Source organism: Misgurnus anguillicaudatus, chromosome 24 (genome assembly GCF_027580225.2).
Source record: "Misgurnus anguillicaudatus chromosome 24, ASM2758022v2, whole genome shotgun sequence".
Classification (NCBI taxonomy): domain Eukaryota; kingdom Metazoa; phylum Chordata; class Actinopteri; order Cypriniformes; family Cobitidae; genus Misgurnus; species Misgurnus anguillicaudatus.
In genome coordinates this window covers 30993287-31000616 of record NC_073360.2, presented here as the reverse complement: position 1 = coordinate 31000616, position 7330 = coordinate 30993287, and positions in this window count along the sequence as shown.

Genomic DNA, 7330 nt, shown 5'->3' with positions numbered 1-7330 from the left:
TTTACAGTGGGGGTTTAAAGAACACCTAATAGTCCTATTTTTTATTCAGGTTAGGCTAGGAAATGCTATGATAACCACTATCCCCATCTATCTGACAAGCTAATGATAAATCAAACTTACCCCAAATGGCCAGGAGACTTCCTTGTGTGTTGTTCGTTACGGCTAAGTTTCTAGTAAAAGCAAGAAGACCTTCTCCTGTCTTCTCCTGTCCTCTCCTAAGTTTTATTAATACAATTTAGTGATAGTACAAAAATCTAGTTCCAATTAAGTAAAAATAAAAATACAAAGTCTAATTCCCTATTCAAAGTAAAAGAGCGACAGACTGTCAGTTATCAGAGAAACAGATGTTGTGTTTCTGTCTGACTCAGACTAGTAGCCAAGCCCAAATTCCCCCTGACATCACAGTCCACTTCAGATGGCTCCCATAAAAGCCTTCTGTATTCCTTTGTTTTTTGTCTTCTGGCTCTCTGTGTCCTCTTCTTCATGTGCTCTCTGCAATGATCTTCTGCAACTGCAAGACATCATGCCTTATCTAAATGGTAACTCACTTTTAAAGGGATAATCTGGCTTATAATGAAAAGTCATCCTTGATTGTGTTTGTCAGAAAAAAAGATAATAATTGAGAATGAGTAAATCATGAGTTAATTTTAATTTGTCTGAGTATTGCTGTAAGTAAAAGTATGATGTTATGTTGTTAAAGTATCAAAGTACAGGTTTGCAAAAGAAAAGCACTAAATACTTGAAAACATTTACTAAAGTACACTCTTTAAAAGGGTGCTTCATGATGCTATAGAAAAACTATTTTTGGCCGTGTGGTTCCTTAAAGAACCTTTAACACTGAAAGAACCTTTCTTTTCACAAATGGTTCTTATAGTGGAAAAATGTCTATTAAGAAAGAAATTGTTCTTTTAAAAACCTTTGACTAAATGTTTTACTGTGGAATCAAAATTGGCTCCTCTATGGCACTGCTGTGAATACCTTATCACCTTTATTTTTTTAGCTTATGTCCATATTGAAATAAAACTAGCATTTTTAGAGCGTATCCTTCACAATTTATATCTATGGTAGTCCATAAATCTACACAATAGATTTAGAATAGAGAGTTGGAGTGAGAGTTCATGCACACAGACTGAAGCTGGCAAAAATGCAAATCGCGATGAACAATATATTTCTTTATGAATCTCTTTATCAGTAATTCATTGTCTGAAGAAGAGCATTTATGTCAGAGTCTTGCTTTGTATTATTTTCTAGTTCATTATGGCAGGGATCAGACAGTACAATGTTTTGTGTGGAAACGCATGGTCTCGGACCCCTTCACAGTTCACGTCACAGGTTCCCCCTGCGCATGTTGGGGTCAGAAAAGTCATTGCAGCAGGTTGAGATGCGTATTATTCGGTATCGTCAAAAATGCCTACCTACGTCGTGGGCTGTAAAAATCGCACCAGGTCTTCCGTTAAGTTTTCGCGATTCATACAGAATCTCAAAAACAAAAAAATACAACATCTGCGGCTGCAAGCAATTAACGTCAGACTGGGACAATGCAAATATTAAAGAGGCTTGTGTTTGTAGTGCTCACTTCATTTGAGGTAAGTCATCATTTTTCAGCCCTGTTAGATTAAATTATAAGGCCAGGATGGTATGAACAGTTCGACCCCATGCTGCGCGCGCACCCGATAGTCATTCAATGTTTACTAACCTTGAAGGGGTCTATTTAATTCCATACCCGGCTCATTTGACATAAAGATATAAACACAAATATTATGCGGCTCACCCGCGGGTACCCACCTGCGTGGAGGACTCGGCCCTGCTATTCCGTCTGAAAACAGATAAAACACAGTCTCACCATCTGCCTCAAGTTTAATATTGTCTACGTCCTTCTCTTCCCAAAGGAACAATGTAGGTTTCCTCCTAAATAGATTAATGTAGACTATTGATGTCTTGCAGTCCTGTGTAAGTAGTTTAGCCTACCTTTATGTTTTGGACATATATCTTCATTTAATGTGAAACTGTGAGTGTTGATCTTAAGCGCAGCAGACTGACAGCTGAGCAGACAGCAGTGTGCTGTGCTTATATTTAACCTATATTTAGAATAACTAATGGCCAGAGATGGGAAAAGTACACACATACTTTACTGAAGTAGAGATACGCCGGTTTAAAAATACTCTGGTAAAAGTTAAAGTATATGGGCTGTTGCATTTTGTTAAAATTATTTGACACAATATTAACACTTATTATAAAACGGCCAGTTCTGGTTCTTCATTCTGATTGGTTGAAACGCGTTCTCAGCTGTGATAAAACTCACCAGTAAACCCACGGCTCAAACCGTATTACATAGCTTGTATCACTGCGCCACTGTTGTTGTGTACTGTAGAAAAAAATGTCGGATTTTGTTGTCAATTTTGATTTATTGGGTGGGCTAATTATATTATATTGTATTAATTATAATCCTCAACAATTGAACAATTAATGGCGATATCCAGATAAGTGTCAATAAATATTGTTGAGTTTTCTTGTTGATTAATCATTAATGCTTCCGTGAGGAGTAGTTGTACCGTATATTATCCACTGGGTGGCGATCTTACACAAACACTGATGCTTTCACTCAACACTTTAAAACTCAAGTGTATTTTTTGATCAGCGATCTGAATCGGATTTCTAACAAAAGTCATTCACAGAAATGGAATTATGCCAACATTTTGCTCAAAATTTGAGAGGATAAAAGAACAATTGAAGGTAGGGTGAAACGTTTTTATTTTGTTGTTTGAAAGCAGAGGGTCTGTTCTTTCATTTGATATATTGTATGTTTATATATCTAAAGAAGAACATTTTTCTGGAAGGCATTAATGTTTAACTAAAGCTGGGTGGCAACTCTTTTAAAAAACGCTGGCAGGGAAAGTGTTAAGCATGCTTAACACAAGCACATGCTTCCAAGCATATCCACACGTCAACAGTTGCACGGTATAAATGTTAATGTATAAATTAGATGAATGTTAATTTATGAAAATAAACACCACAGTCTTAATGAATCATATTTTCATTGTGTCTTTGCTCCGTCTGTTTTGCTTGGGAACCGCTCTGTTGCAGACACACTTGAGTCTGAGGAACTACTTTGTTTGGCGGAAGACTAATATCTGTACTAATATAATTACAACTTATTTGCTGTGTTTTATTATATGAAATCCTGCTATACATAATTTGAAGCAACCGTTTTATAAACGCAATAAGCCCCGCGAAGCAGTGGGCCACCAGTGCACCCTACAACGGCCAAGGGGGTCCCAGGCACTCCGCTTCGCGTCGTGCCTAACAACGCCCCCCAGCCGCTACAAAATGCACTGGCAACCCACTGCTTCTTGGGGCTTATTGCTTTATTAATGACAAGTTCAATTTTTACCACTGTAAATGAGGTAAAAAAATATTCATGAAATATTCAAAATATTGACATATTATGCACACCTGTTCAAAGTGTTACCGCATATTGTATTTTCGTTCAGACTTTAGGTGCTGTAGCTGTAAACAAGACAAGTTGATACCTTAAGGAGCAGTCACACAGTTTTTGTGTTTAATAAGATGTGTTTTTACTTCAATTGTAATATTAAATATCCTTAAAAATCACAGCTTTTTTGTAAAGAGGGCAAGAAATGACAAGCGAGAGTATATCTGTGTCTAATAAATGCATATTGTGGTGGAGATTGTAAAACTCTTTATTAGTATCTTAAAATGCCTCTATTAATGACAAGTTCAATTTTTACCACTGTAAATGAGGTAAAAAAATATTCATGAAATATTCAAAATATTAATTATTTTGTTATAAAACTATTTGACAGAGTATTAACACTTAATGAAATTTAAACAACAGTTTAATGTAACCCATAAAGCTAGTCAGTTTCTTAAGTTTAATAATTATTCTGCTATGTCACGATTATAACAGATTTATGACAAGTTATGATGCATTGGTTTATGTAAAGTTGTCATAACAAAGACATTTCAAACAATGTCATTTTTTGCATTAAAAATGACATAATTGAACAAATGACACTTAAATGAACAGTATGTAAGAAATATATATCAATTAATCATAAAATGACCCTTATATGTCACTAGACATTAAGACTTTTTCATTTCAAATACTTATATCACTGATAACAGTGGTCTGGCCAGGATATTGTCATTTAAAAAGTGAAGTTGGAGCCCTCAACTGATGTTTATGTTGTCATTTTGTGTATTGGCCACCAGTTGTGAGATTGCAGTACCAGTTTTGGCCACAATCCTACATACTGTTCCTTTAATGACAGTTGTCATAAATGTGCATAAAATCCCCTTCATGACACATGTCATGTCAGTCTTATGCACACCCAGGGCATGAAATTAACACCCGACCACGCGCCAAATGCGGGTGGATTTTGTAATTGGCGGGTAAGACTGTCAATCTACTAGCCACATTGGCGGGTAGCCAATGCGAATCAGTGATGCGCGGATCATTGTATGAACAACCCACTACCGACCGACATTTTCAACTTTTCATAGATTCGGCTCTTTCGGCTCCGGCTCTACATTTTAGTGATGGCAGTCCGGCTCTTTTCATAGATTCGGCTCTTCTGGCCTCTACGGTACCCATCCCTGCCTGCGTTGAAGATTCGGCTCTGCTCGTTCGGTACAAAGAATCAGCTCTTAGAGCCGGCTCGTTCGCGAACGACCCATCACTATAACCCGCCCGCAATTGTTGAAAATAGTTTTTAAACTCGACCGACTGACCGCGTCCTGAATATCATTAAAATATTTTTGGATGACTCGTAACCGGCACCCGCTCATTTTTTATCAACCTGCGCATATCACTGATGCAAATTGAGTGATTCATTAGAGGATGCGCCTTCTGTTTCGCAACGTTCATGCGATTGGAAAGAAGATGAGGCACTTCTCTGACTACGTTTGGATGTTCGAGTAAGTATAAAACTGTTGGTGATGGGAAGAGAATGCAATGCTGACATAGGCTACTGTACAATCGCAGTTGCACAGATGTGTAGTGCTGCTGTGACGGATCAGAACTCTTGATGTGTAAACTTTAGAGAGAGTTGCGCTACTGTGCCTTATACTGTAGTACATTAACATACATTTTGCGAATATAGTAATGAAAAACAACGTATGTGCGGGGTTTATGTGCGCAGTTTGTGCCCCCTCTGTCTCTGTGTGCGTGCACGGGTTTAAGGGGACTCAATAGGGCACATCGGAGAGACGCGTTCCTAAAAGCATGCGTACATAACATTTTTCTGCTCTTGACAGGGCACATATTAACAAAATTATCTCAACAGTATTCATTTTCTAATAAAACATTTCTTTATGTCTTAAGTGTATTTATAGAGAGTCAAAAACCAGTATGTGCTGGTCTTAAAGAGACAGTAACCTCAATTAACCTACTTAAGTCTGTGTCATTAATGTTAATCAAACAACCTAAGACAAAGAGAAATTCACTTTTGTAGATCTGAAAAAAATATATATTTAATTCATACAATAAAGACAGCGTTATCATTCACTATTCAGGCAAAAAAAAAAAACTGGCTGGTAAAAAGTCTCTGTGGCAGGTGGATTTCTAAATCCACCTGCCACAGTGGCTGGTGGTCAAAAAAGTTAACTTCAGGCCCTGTGCACACCTGTTCAAAGTGTTACCGCATATTGTATTTTCGTTCAGACTTTAGGTGCTGTAGCTGTAAACAAGACAAGTTGATACCTTAAGGAGCAGTCACACAGTTTTTGTGTTTAATAAGATGTGTTTTTGTATTATAATCTATGTGCTTTCTTAATAAACACGCAGTACACCGTCATGTCCAACTCACATGGTGAACAACTGTTTATTCTTCCGCTCCCTCCCACATACATCATCACACCGCGCTCTCCTGTGCATTATGGGTAATGCAGTCCCTATTGTTACACCTCCCCCTTTAAGCTAAGCAATGCAATTCTTTTATCAGCCACACATATTAACATATGAACATTTCTCTTTTAAACATATTATAACATTTTCCATTTCAACACATTTTTATAACATTTTCCTTCTTTATATTAAATCCTCATAAACATTTCCATCTTATCCTTTTTTTTTTTTTTTTTTTTTTCTCAGTCCACAGACTTAATGGATTGAACTATAAATTAAGTCTTTCTGGGGGCCTGTAAACCCTGCCTACTCTAGAAATGCCTCCAATGGGTCGAAGATGTTTTCTGTTTCTCCGCAACACCCCTTTGTCAGTTTCTACAATGTATGATCTTGGGGTCTGGGCTGGTCTGCGCACTAATCCATGAATCCTCTCCGTGACCAGCCACACCTTTTGATCCGTCTGCAAAGGAGGCACGTGACGTGACTTATGACGACAATTGTAGTACATAGCCTGACGTTGTCTTGTTTCCTCATCCTTTCTTCTGTATTCCTGTAGATCTGGCCACTCAGGATGTAGTTTTCTTGAAATTTGTGGTAGGGTGGTGCGGAGACATCTGCCCATGAGAAGTTGAGAAGGGGAGAACCCGTGCTCCAGAGGTGTTGCTCTGTATGTAAGCAAGGCTTTGTTGAAATCATTTTGTTTAGCCCACAGTCCTTTAATTGTGCGTACAGCTCGTTCAGCCTCTCCATTTGCTTGGGGATAATGAGGGCTGCTTGTGGTGTGTTTGAAATTGTATTCCTGTGCGAACTCTTGGAATGTATGTGATACAAACTGTGGTCCGTTGTCAGAGATTACCTCCTCTGGAATACCATGCCTAGCAAAGACCTCTTTAACAGCTTTGACTGTGACCTCAGCTGATGTGACATTAAGATGTGCAACTTCGATGTATCTGGAAAAATAGTCCACAATGAGTAAGTATGTTTTCTTCTTCCATTCGAACAGATCCATTCCGATTCTCTGCCATGGACGTGCTGGGAGTGAGGAAGGTAAGAGTGGTTCGCAATGAACTATTTTGTGGCGACTGCATGTGTGGCACTGTTCCACCATTTGACGAATGTGTGATGAAATACCTGGCCACCAGACGGAGTGTTTTGCTCTAGCACGGCACTTTGTTATCCCCTGGTGTCCCTCATGTATTCTTGTCAAGATGTCGCCCTGCAGTGTCTCTGGAATGACAAGTCTGTCACCTTTAAGCAAAATGTCATCAGGTACAGTCAATTCTGCTCTCACATGCCAGTACGGCATCAGCTCTTTATCCACTTGATGTTTCTCTGGCCATCCTGCAAGACAGTGTGCTTTTACCTTTTTGCAGGTGACGTCCTCTGCTTGAGCTAGTTTAATCATTTGCAGTTTGTTGTCCGTTACAGGGAAGGAAGACACAACTGTATCCACAAAGACATTTA